Genomic DNA, 13,624 nt, shown 5'->3' with positions numbered 1-13,624 from the left:
TTATCACCTTGTTGATCTGAGCTTATTTTTGAGTGAACATTAACTAAATTATCCACATATATATATATATATATATATATATATATATATATATATATATATATATATATATATATATATTACTCAAAAACTGTGACACATAAGCTTAGATAATTTCGTTCTACAACCTATTAGATCCTAAAGGAAATACAAAACCTGTGCTAATTAAAAGAAAACAAGCTGACAAAAAGATTGAATCCAAGATGGCGATATAGCATAAGGAGAGATTTACAAACAAATTTTAAAAGGGCAGTCATTTTTGACCAAGAACACTAAATTAGGTGAAGGATTTTCAGCACAGCACAAGGGTTGATGTCAATTCTGTGCTAAAATCCTGGCCAGTATCTACAACCATGAACATGTTGTTTATGCTAGGTTTGGTAGCTTTGACATTACTGCATGCTCCCACTGTGCTTTTTTCATGAGGTTTTGTCTCTTAAAGGTTCTGGCTCTACATAAGTAAAGGTTACACTGAGTTCAAAGACTTGTCATTTCCCTCCTAGACCTTGGTCCCCTCCTCTATGCTCTTCTCTCTCTCTCTCTCTCTCTCTCTCTCTCTCTCTCTCTCTCTCTCTCTCTCTCTCTCTCACACACACACACACACACACACACACACACTGTGCATACTCTAAACTGATTCATGAAGTCCCCTGAGTTCACAAGGCACCCTGAAGCATTTAGAGAAAAAGCAGGGGGCTGTCAAGGGCAAAGGTCATAAGCTCCTGCCCATGTTATTGACTTGGGAGATTCCATTCATCACGTCATGTCATTTCAAGCAGAAAGCACACCTGTTTGAAAATATGTGCATGCAGTCATCTTCAGTGATGAAAATAAAGGTAATGAGCATACACAGATTGTGATCATGATAAGACAAGAATCCAAAACAAAATGAAATGTCATCACCATCTTCAAGAAAGGAACTTTCTTTGTTAGGTAGATCATCACATATCAACACAGTTTATTTCTCATTTTCTTTTGTTTATGGAGGTTTTATCAACATAAAATCATTGATATTATTAGTATTAGAAATAAAAATACTATAAACTAATGAATGACTAAAAATAAATAATTTAACATTTTTATTGAGCAAGGATGAATTACTGTTTTAACTGTATTTCTTTGTGAGCACAAGAGACTTATTTCAAAAACTATCTTACCGACCTCACAAGTTTGAACAATAGTGTACATTTAAATGTAAATTACATGTAAATTAAATTACATTAAATTCATTTATTTATTTGTCAAACACAATAAGACTATCAAATCAAATCAAAGTTTATTTATAGATCACTTTTTTAAATTACGAAATCAATTTGTTTATCAAATTTAAAATCACTGTCCATTATAACACCCATGTTTTTAACATTTGGCTTCACATATGATTTTATAACACTCAATCTAAAGAGGGTAACAGGTGTTGCCAGTTCTAAATAACATGACTCCTGTTTTTTCTTCATTGAATTGTAAAAAATGTGAAGCCATCCAGGCCCTAACCTCCTCAAGACAGTCCAACAATGGTGCTATAGAGTTTGCATCTTTCCATTTCAAAGGGAGATAAAGTTGTGTATCGTCTGCATAACAACGAAATGAGAGGCAGCATTTCCTAAAAATGAACCCTAACAGAAGTAGATATAATGAAAATAAAACAGGACCAAGAATGGAACCCTGAGGGACACTACATGAGAGGGATGCAGCTGTAAGATCCAGGAGCATGAGGACAGCATAGTCAGTAGCCAGTAACAGGGTAACAGGTCATTATAAACTTTCAACAGGGCCGTTTTCTGTGATGTGGAATGATTTAAAACCAGACTGAAATACTTCCTGCATTGAAACCTTCCTGCAGACTTAAAAATTATTGCAATTGTGTAAAAACAACCTTCTCTAATATTTTGGAAAGGAGCGGAAGTTTTGAGATAGGTCTAAAATTATCAAGAATCGAGGTATCCAAATTTGATTTCTTAATCAATGGTTCCACTATTGCATGTTTAAAATTTAGAGGTACAACTCCAGAGGCAAGACTACTATTTATGATTTCCTGAATTTTAGGTCCAAGGGTCCAAGAAAACACTTTAGTCTCGTTAGTGTAAAACGTTACAAAGGGAAAAAAAAAAAAAAATTAATAAATGAAGTAATTTATAAAATCATTGTTAATTTTTTATATCTTAGAGAGCACATTTACACAGTCTTTACACAATATGGTCAACTAATTTTTATTTAATGTTCTGTGACCTCAACATGACATTCATTTAATAGCAGAAAAGCACAGTGAAATAACCTGATGTCAAGTGATATAACTAAGTGGTTCATTTGTTTTTGGTTTATATATATTATATATATATATATATATATATATATATATATGTTTCTTTATAGATATCATATATAACCATCATATATATATCAATAAACCAATAAATCAATCATGCTGAATAGTCTTTGAATATACTTCTGCTATGGTCAGATGAGCTAGTGTACCTGGAGCAGACTTGCAAGTTCATCCTCCATTGCCTTTTATTGAAAATGCGCTTGATCACCCACCATTTGTCAACCTCAATTTTCAAAACTTCAGTATGACTGAAGTTCTGGGGCAATGTGTGGAATATTGTGTACATTTTTACTGCATAAATACTAATGGTGAAAAAAAAAAGGTCATAAGTATACACTATAAAATTTATTATTTCGAAGGTATAACCTAAATGTAAATTTAATATACTCAATGTACATATGTATATTTACATGTATATACATAAATTTCTATTTATGAAATATATTGTCATCAAAAAATATAAGTAAAATATATAAAATGTCTTAGAAATTGGATTAACCTATTAAAAAATGGATATACATGCATTTAGCTCATACAAATTATGCATATGTAATACATGTTTTGAGATGTATATTCATACTAAAACCCGTCAATACATGTTGATATTATATAAGTTGTAAACATTATATATGACATGTATTTAAAAAAAGTAAAAACGTATAAAATACATATTGTTTACATATATAGTTGCTATATATAATACCATGTGAAAAAATCATAATGTAGATATTATTAACATATATTACATATTACATTTTGCATCATTATACATTACATTTCTGTAGGGGTAATAAAAGATTATGTTTTTTACAAGAAAATACTATTTCAGTCTTTCTACTTCACAATGTCACGTTTAATTCAATGTGTTACTTGCCATTTCTTTGTTATTTGTAAAAGTTACTAGTAATTTCTGACTGAAAATAGTTCTCAAGTAAATTCTACACTGTTTTTGTACAAGGATGAGCGAAATGTCTAAATTGGCAAGTTTGCAATTAAAATGGAAGGTTTATTTAATTTTATTGTTATGTTTGTATGTATGTATGTATGCATGTATTTAATGCCCCATAACATTTTAAAAATAACAATGTTACTTTTAAGTTTGTTGTAAATTTGTTATGTCTGAGACATAATTAAAGATTGTGAGGTCAAATGTGCTTTGATAATGTTATAACCAAAGTCTTTTGTTGGTATGATTTAAAATTAACAAAGGGGGTGCACACACTTTAACAACAACCTTGTGTTGGATTAATAATATTTTGGTTTAGATGGAGGCATCAAAGCTTGCACCTGTTTTTCCAGACAATGTTTTGAAAGCGAATGTAGCTACCATTCAACAATGAATCTACAGTATGCAATGCAGGCCCATCCACCTGGTTAGCACATGTTACCAGTGCTCCCTGAGCTCCTTTGACATGGAAGTGACCTAAAGACCTTGTGCATGCATGATGTCTTTTTGAAAATACCTTTCAGGTGTTGTAAAAGCTTTGTTTCAGGCAATTGAGATCTTCATGATACTTGTATGAAAACGATGTTCAATCAGCATCCATATAGTTTTACTTTTTAAAAATCTGTCCTAAACCATATTGTCAAGCTGTACATTTACATAATAATAAAAAAATAATAATAAATTCAAAAACATCAATTATTAGTGGGTATAAGCATTTATTTTAGATTTTATTTCATAATTTGTATTTATTTATTTTTTTAACCTCACTAATTATATAACATGATTTGTTAACATGATTTGTTTTTATATTCAGTGTGTTAGCACCAGCAGATGTAAAACTTGCACCTGCCTTCTGTATCCTCAGTGATTTACAAGAGTTTACCAGCTTTCCTTTTTTTTTTTTTTTTCATCTTTAGACACTGAAATGTGATTTTCATTCCCCCTTCATTAATCAAAGTGTCAGTTGCAGATCAGTTTTCTTGCTTTTTTAATTGAAAAGGAAACCGTAAACCTGGTCCTGGATCAGCAAATGATCTATACTAACCAGACTTTCCTGTTTGACCATCTGGCCGAAGACTGACCTGTAAAATAGAAATAATAATAAACAACATTCCCTAGACAATGGATTCCTGTTTATTTTCACTGGTGTTCTTACCACATATGTTAAAATAATAACTCTGAGACAAATGATCCTATAATGGGTAAAGCAGCTATTATTTACATGCCGTTACATGTCATATTTCTAAGAAATATGTTATTACATAAATTCTTGTCAAAGCATACAAAACAAACTTTGAGTCTTGAAATGAACAGCTGATCACATCTGTTATTGCCATGACTCTTGAAAAATTTCCAACCTTATCTCAGCTTTAATGAAAAAAAAAAAAAGGCAGTGATGGACATTTAAATGGCATATCTGAGAAAGAAAATAGCTGGAAGTCAAGCACTGAGAAGACAGATATAAAGATATACCATTTTAGTTGGTCTTTCTGTATTTGCTTTTGGTACTTTATTGTAAAGCAGACTATGCAGTGACAGTGTTAAATTGTAGCACTCAAGTTTATAGGCCATTTCCCTGAATTCTCATGTAGATTTTGTCTTGCCGTTTTGGCCTATATTCTCAGGGCCTTCACATGGACAGGACTGTATAAGAAACAGCTTCCCAACCTGCTGTGCGCAGCTGGACTATTGCTAGAATCCAGACAAAGCATGGAAAACCACATACATGGATATTGCCATGGGATAAATCTCATAATTCTGACCCCGGAAAAAAAATAATAATAATGAAAAAATTACCACACCAAATTGCATAAATGTACTTTTTCAAACAGGTCATCTGAACATTTCCTCCATTTACACCATTGGTTGAGCCAGTGTTGCTGTGTCAGTTGGCCAGAAAACTCAAACAAATGCCACAGAGCTATTCATTTATTTTTGGAAATCCACCTAAAAATACATTAATTTACTTGTTTATCCAGAATAGGAAGGGATAAGACATATTTCAAAAATGCAAAGAATTACACACAATAAGCAATTTCTGATTTGTATTGAGATCATGCATTCTACAGTCTAAAGTAAGACAAAGGCTGAACTGTTCGGATGTTCCTCAAATGCCTCTATAATGCATTTCAGCTGAGTCAATATTTGTCCAACTAAACTGTAGGAAACAGCTTGAAAACACTGCGTAGCTAAGTCAAGCTTTACACAAATGATTCACCGACAAATGCCCAGCACTCCTTTAGTGTGCACACTTATCTGTTATACAGAGCTGATTTGAGAAATATTCATCATACCTTTGACATTAATATTGTTTATCTCATCCAGAATAATAATAAAAAAAATATATTCTCCAATGGAAAGAGCATATGCAGTCTTTACGCAAACAAGATAAGATGATCTCCTCACTGACATCTGTCTTTAGTATGCAGGAAGGAAAGAACTTCTGTGCCACACTAGCCCTTCATAACAGCATTATAATCTGTATATGTATTATTCAATTCGGCAACATAGTATGAGGAGGGCAAAATTGAGTTTACTCACAAATGCATTTTGCCACACTTCTATTAATTAACTGCTTCCTGCAATAGCTAAATTACATGTTGTCAGTTTCAACATAACACCTGGTCTTGATTATTGTGATAAAGGAGACAATAACTCACCTAACTATGTGTACTACAGAAATCATGGCAGAGGTATGTGGAAACTACTAGATGTGACTGCACACTAAACCAAACATGCCCTGGCACATTCTTTATTTTTTTTACAGGTTAGAGGCATCACAAAACTATGGAGATCTATTTACCCTTATCCAGGTTTTACATTAGTTTGTACCCTCTAGGGGGATTTTCATTTCTCACAAATCCAGTCTCCAGAGATGCAAGCAGAACTTGGGTATTCTGATTAAGACACTTTAATGAGGACCATCTGTGGAATGGCACTGAAATTAATACCTTTCTTTCCAGGTTGTTGCATGTGAAAGAAAATAGCTTAGAACATTCATTAATAAAAACCTCGGATTAAAAAGAAAAAGAAGAAAAGGAAAAAGTCTTGGTTGTAACACTCGTTCTCTGAAGGAGGGTAGGGAGATGTCACATTGGTAATGACTGACGAATTGGGATCTCGCTTAGAGAGACAAATCCACTTTTGCAGGTGCAATGCATACTCAACTTTTCGCTGAGGAGCCGAGCCGGTGACCCGATCGTTCAGCAGTGGTACAGCAGCTGTGGCGATGGGACAAGACATCTCGGTTCCCTCCTTCAGGGAACGAGGGCTACATATGTAACCGAGACGTTCCTTTTCAGTTGGTCACTCTCAAAGTCATGTTGGTAATGACCGACGAGTTTGAATCCCTGCCAGAATGCCATGGATGCTGCCCCTTCCAGTGTCCTGTGCGAGCCTCCTGCGCCTCCTTTCCGGTGTAGGCCGGGGCTCACAACTAGAAGGCCAGTCACTGTTGTCGTAGCACTACCCATTCAGGATAACACTGGGAAAACGTATCCATACCACTTGGAACAGGAATGTTGCAGAAGCCCGATCCTTCCTGAAGGTGGTTTGGGAGGACTTACACATATGAACAACCGTTTAGGTGCATATGGAAGATTAGAGGTGATTGTAACTAAATTTACAGAAAGTCTGTCTAGGAAGGACAGGCTCTGAGGCTATAACGTGGACTTTACACATATGAGATCCACTAAGGTCTCTACATAGGTCTACAGTATGGACACTCTGGAGCACTTTCAGTATGCCAACACTAAACCGGGGCCTCTCAGTGCCTCTACCCATTTGAGGTGAGGACACAGGAGGATACCGGCTCCACACGAAGGCTATAGAATCTAATGAACGTGTTGGGGGTCGCCCAGCGACAAGCAGGCTAGGGCGCTGTGGCCGGCAGACGGATGGAGGCAGAAGCTGCCCGCCAGGGCAGGACATGTTGGATCGCCTCAGTCTAATCCTGTGCAGCCACTGCTGGGCCATGTTGTCGACAAAGGGGCTGGTCTGGGACACAGGGACCTTGAGGAACCGAACGTGTCGACCAGACATAGCCAGAGGTGACGGTCCTGGACTACAAGTGTGGACATTGCATGACCCAGAGAACTCACAGTGACCTTTGAAGCTTGAAGCGCGAGGTCAGTTGCGGTTCAGAGCTCTTTCAGAACTTATGGATCATGACCACCCTCGTGCAGGTTCCTCAGTGCTTTAGCCTGAAGAACCTGCAGTAACTCCGTAGTGTGTAAGGCAGAGGCAGCTTCTCCAGAGGCCACATAAGCATCGCTGGACAGACCAGACGAGTGCCTACAGGCCCGGGAGGGGAGGCAAGGTTTGCCCTGCCAGGTGGAGGCGGTATTAGGACACAACTGCATTGCAACTGACCGCTCCATCGGGGGAACCCCCGTATACCCCCTAGCTGCATCACTGTTGGAGAGTGGTGAGGTAGGAGGAGTTAGCAGGTCGGTTTCCGGCATAGATGGGTGACTTTTGTGAGTTGTTAGGCCCTCTCATGCACCTCCGGGAAGAATGGCACCGGGGTGCTGAGAAGTAGCGCGGGCCACCCTGAAGAACCAATTGTCCAACCTTGAGACAAGGTTGAGGTCTCCACTCAAGCCCTACCCTCACAGCGGCCCAGGAAAGCATAGCCATCATTTCCGGATCCGATTTAGGCATAGCTACAGTCCCGGAGGGCAGCGGCACAGCTGAATCTTCCTCTCCAGAAAGCTCCGGTGAATGCTCTTTTAGGGAAAAAGCCCTTTTAGTGTGCTGAAGCGCACAGGGGAGATGGCCACCTGCAGCACAAACAAGGGGTAGTGCAGCCTGATGTGTGCAACCCACTCAATATGCGAAACCACCACTGCTCGGAAGCAAAAAGCTGAGTATGCTTTGCACTTGCTGCCTAGTTATACTCACGCTGAGATCAGCAGCAGCTGGATGCAGTCATCGAGTGGCAATGTACATTGGCTTGTTTACATTCAAAGTGGATTGGTCTCTCTAAGCGCAATTCGTCGGTCATTACAAACGTGACATCGAGGGTAACCGATTGAATGGGAACCCAAATTGATATGTCTTAAGCAATTCTGAGAAAGATAGGCAACTTTTAAAACTGAACTGGAAAGAATGAGAAGTTTTTGCAGCTTTGACTTTTTGAGGTAACAAAATGTAATTGATGCAAATGTTGAACCCCAGTGACTGGAAAACCTCTCAGGTCAAAGGAGAATATAAATCAGGATTATCCCAGAAACCCCAGATTACACAGTGTAACATATATTGAACATGTTGGGCTCAGATTGCAAACAGATGCTAAGCACATAAAATGCTTAGGATTCGGATGCTTAAGGATTATATAACAACTACCTGTAACACCAGTAATGATTGAAACACAAACCTGCTCACATAATTAACTCAACAGCTGTACAACACAATCAAATAATTCCTTTCTATACAACCACCTCGCAAAACAATGGACTCTTCTTTCCAGTGCTCGTCCCAGTGAGATCGGTAAGAGGCGTGAGATGTTTCTTGGACATCAAATTGGACACAAACTTCTCAATGAATCACTAAATGGTATAACAGACCTATTAACATCTGCTGTAGAACAGCCTGTCCACCAAAGGGTGATAAACTGTGATTTATTCAGCTGTGCTTCCAGAAAAGTTGTTTTAAAGTTTATGATTGAAAGATTTCTGAAACATGGTTGGGGTGTCGCTGGATATGATCTACTAAAGCATTATTGTACTTTCAGCAACTGTTTACAAAATGACAGGTTTAAATCTATCAATCCAAAGAGAATAAACATGCAATTCCACACTCGGAGTGCTTACTTGTAAAGACTGATATCACACAATGCAAAATGATGACAAGACAAAATTTTGTCAAACAGTAACTGAGAGCATTTGGGGTTTTAACAGATGTAAAGAAATCATGTTTTCCTTTGGCAGAATGTAGTGAAAGGCTAGAATGTGGAAAAAAAGGTTTTGGCCCCCAGGGGAAGAGGCCCTGGCAAGATCCAGGATGGCTGTGTAATTAAATTACACAGCTTGAGATGTAAGATTCATACATTGCTCATTAGTGTAGAAGATCATCTGCATGATGGTATTAAATGATAAGATTTGGAAGCATACATTCAATTAGTTTTATCTCCTTCTGTGCTAGACATTAATGAGGTTGCCACTACATTGAAAGCCACACTGTTAAATCAAAGTTTTCTGTTTCATGAGTGAATGTCAATTCAACAGCAGCGCATTGGAATCACCTCATTATACTTTAAAAATTAATTACAATTTATATACACATTTAAAATTGCAATACAGAGAGTTTTTTTTTTTTTTTTTTCATAATTGAGCTGTTCTGTAATCATTTGTCTGTGACCAAATATTTACAGGATATGCTGCGTCACTGTTGTCTTTCAGAGCAAGTGGAAAAATTGTAGTCTGATTAACATGTATACAGGCTATCAAACTCTTGCAGCAACACGAAAATTCAGCCTTTTTCGGCATGAGAATCTTTACCGATTTCTGAATGCGATTTTTCTGTTCAGACAAATGCATAAAAACAGACCTTATACTTAGTATTTATTTTTCAGTTCTATTCATGGAACAACCAGCCTTTCTCAAAGAAGAAGAAAAAAAAAAACTTCTCTATGAAACTTTTATTTGTTGTTTGATGAAGAATAAGGCCAGACAACTAGTTATTTCCAACCTCTGTTTTGATGTTTCTTCTAGGATATCTTGATGTTTGAAGCTACAACAGCAAAGCCTTTGATAATATGTTCTTGGTCACACTTCAAAAGGGAAAAGATGCTGAACTAATGTCAGTTCACCTGCAAGACAGTAATAACAGTGTGATGACAGGGGTCGACCATGGGACACATGACTTTATGGGAGACCATGTTTGTATCATAAGTTGATGTCAAAGAGTTAGAGAGCGGTTCATGGAAATTATTAGCTCTTCTCTTTATTTCATTTAATCTCATTAATGAAGCACAACAGCTATGTATAGTAAAATGGAATTCAACAATCACCCAATTAATCCTTATAATGTTTGTATCAAATGTGACACATACACATACATTTGTCAAGAAATGAAATCATGTTGTCATTGACCTGGAAATGTCTAAACTGATTTGAAAGAAAACTGCATTCAAAAACAAGAAGTGTTTGATCGGAAGGCCTCAGGCAGTGTTTAAACTTGCAGTATGCTGAAGGTATGATAAATCTTTGGAATGTCTTTCAGCCATGAGCTTTAGTTTTATGTTTCCTCTCTCAAAGCAAAGACATCTCCTGGAAACTATGCCAGAATACACTTTACTTCTGCCAGGGCAAGACTCACTTGTCTACTGGTGCCTACTCAGTATGTCAGTGTGTCAAGGACTGAGGGGCTTTTATAGGGGCTTATAAAAAGAATGACAGCTGGGATATGGGACTACATTCACATGCAGCTACTAAAGGGAATGCCCCTCGTCAAACCACACTTTCATAGAATGTTTTTTTTTTTTTTTAACTGAATGGAACATGCAGCTACTAAAGGGAATGCCCCTCGTCAAAATGGACAGGTCTGCAACACATCTAACCCATGAAGTTGAGCAACTGCCATTTTTTCATTGATACGGTGGCCTTGATACCTAAGTCCATTGGTATTGAAGACACATCTTGAAGTTGAACTGTTTTTCATTGATACTTTGATATCTTTAAAAGCATGGCACTGAGAGACATCCTTGATTAGATATTTGAGTATAGATCTAAAACTTGTTTACACAGGCAAAACATTTGATGCCATCACTCACAAACAATGACGAGACATAACAAATCAGTCAGTTTCCCATTTATGAATAAAAACCAAGCTGAGTCATTCTGATGATGTGGACTGACCACCAAGTAATTAATTTACAAAGAGCCTTGCCATTATTTGAAGACTTTGGAAAAACAACCCTTAAAATTTTTTTGTGTCATACATGTGTGTCTGCTTTTCTGTAGAAGTCTGAATCAAATCAGATCAAATTCCATTAACAATTCACTAAGTCTCCTCTGTTGCTCTTATCCACTACTTGGACACAGATCAAATGTAATAGCATTTCAATTAGATATTTTATTTCTCCATGCAAGAAGATTCCCTCTAATTTGATTCTCATTTCCATGCAACAACGTCCCATCTAATCGGACCGTTAAGACAGTAATCATGAAAGCTACAGTTCTTCCCCAGAGGCTCTGCAAATGAACGTTTAAATCTTAGTAAGCATATTTGTGCACTGACCATCACCGGAGAGGCCTGCTCTAAATTCAGCTGCTGTTACACTCAACAGCTGGTTAATCAAGAAATATTACAGCATTGCCGGTGGTAAAATGGGGACTCTAGGCTGACCTAGATATGGTCTTTATGTATCTGCTGACCTTAATTGTCCCCCTGTACAAACAAGGTTTTGTGCCTGATATCCACATGCTTCAGTTGACTCCTTAGTTCACGAAAAACTGAATTTCTGTTATTATTACTGATCCTCATGTTGTTCCAAACCTGGATGACTTTCTTTATTCTGTGGAATATACAACACTGGATTCCACTGACTTTCATTGCATGGATAAAAAACATCATACAGGTTTAGATCGTCACGAGTGTGAAGTAAATTATGATAATTTTCATTTCAGGCTGAACTATCCCCCTCATAATTGTTGGAATGGTTGCTAAATGGAATCTCAATATTTTTGCCAAGTTTTGAATTTAAATGCGTTAGACCTTAGATGGCTTTATAGACCAGTGCGTGGATTCTCTTTTGATCTATAACCTTCTCCAAGTCTGCAAAAACAGTTATATTAGATTATGTGTTTACCTTGATCGCCTAAAGGGCACAGGGATATGGAAATTCTGAGTGGAGAAATGTAATTAGTGCATAACTTAGAAACAGATGCACTTCAAATTATTCCTGTTACAATATCCAGCTGCCTGCTTTCTTTGTTTACTTGAAACAAGTCTCTAAGGAATTATGTTCCCAACCACGCTTGAAATCAAGTAAGCATTTTAACTATTTACTGATGATTTGCTTTTTGTCTGCTTTATCACATTTCATTGGTGTTCTTGGCTTTTTTTATTAAAGCCCTTACAATACAATGCACATCTGACTGAATTACTGGGAAACTTAAGAACAGATTTTTTGAAAATAAACACTACACTTAAAGGTGCTGTAAGTTAAAGTTAGGGGACTAATTTTGCAGGTTTGTTGACGTGTCTATGGAAAATGATTGAAGATAGAATGCCTGAATATGCTTACAGCTCCTTTAATTACCAAGAAGAAGCTCCCTGCAGTGAGTGCACTTAAAGGAATAGTAAACGATACCTTTAAAACCTAAAAGGGTATTTTGTTTTGAACTTAGTTAATACCTTGCCAGGATAATACCTGTTCCCTCTCAGGTCGAGAGAGAAATGTGGTCATTATACAGACACCCACCCACACCCACCCCACACCCACCCACACACACACACACACACACAAAATAAAAAATAAAATAAATAAAAAGGGTTCTGATACACTGAGCATAGCAAAGAGTCAAACAACAAAAATCTTTTTCTAGTTTTTTTTTTTTTTTTGCAGTTTTGGGTTATTTATTTTAATGGAGGACATCTGGAGCATGGTATAAAGTTGATATTTTGATTTTAATTCATTAAATTAGAGAAAGAATAGGAACATCTTGAAATGTCAACCTGGAACTTTAATGTTAAGATTTTTATTTATTTATTTTTGACTGAGTGCTGGATCTCAACAATGCAAAGCTTCTCCAGCAGACTGACTGTGAGCCAAATCTGGGATAAACCATCACCGTTTTTCTATTGACCGAAACAAACTCTCAGATGGTGAGCTTCCCTTCCTAAGTACTAGCAGGTGTGCATCATTGAAAGACCTGCATATGATAATTCTGCACAGAAAAAAGTTCAAATCCAAGTGCAAACCAAGTCCAGTATCTGAAAGCAGCTTGATCACATTCACATACACACTCCTTCCTTTCAAAAGAAGGGCATTACTTTGTGTAGCCCACTAATAGCTTTCTGATGAGTGCACAATGTGCAACAACTCTACTGAAAATATCACCATATCCAATAGTTCTCACAATAAAACAGTGAATTTGTGCTTCTAATGCTTTTTAAGGAAAGTCTAGCCAGTTTTGAAATTGCTTTCCTCCTTTTATATCACAATTAGTTTGCTATTATGGACAAGGTGGTGTCAGAATATGCCTTGACATGCTAAATTTCCAACTTCCCACTTCTGAAAGTGTAATGAGTTCAACTGCTTTGTGTTCAGAAGGACACCAGGTTCATTCTTGCTTGCTGCTTGAGAA

At 36.9% G+C, this 13,624-nt stretch overlaps 2 protein-coding genes across 3 annotated transcripts in view; one reads left to right on the top strand and one right to left on the bottom strand.

The window, feature by feature from the left end:
- The window catches only part of LOC109064757 (CD99 antigen-like protein 2), a 289,995-nt gene that overhangs the window by 47,715 nt on the left and 228,656 nt on the right, over positions 1-13,624 (top strand). The gene's annotated exons all lie outside the window — the stretch shown is intronic.
- The window catches only part of LOC109094305 (charged multivesicular body protein 2Bb), a 338,419-nt gene that overhangs the window by 102,810 nt on the left and 221,985 nt on the right, over positions 1-13,624 (bottom strand). The window lies entirely within an intron of this gene.

Source organism: Cyprinus carpio, chromosome A1 (genome assembly GCF_018340385.1).
Source record: "Cyprinus carpio isolate SPL01 chromosome A1, ASM1834038v1, whole genome shotgun sequence".
NCBI classification, from domain to species: Eukaryota; Metazoa; Chordata; class Actinopteri; order Cypriniformes; family Cyprinidae; genus Cyprinus; species Cyprinus carpio.
The sequence above is the reverse complement of the archived record's forward strand: the minus strand, read 5'-3'. Positions and strand labels throughout refer to the sequence as shown.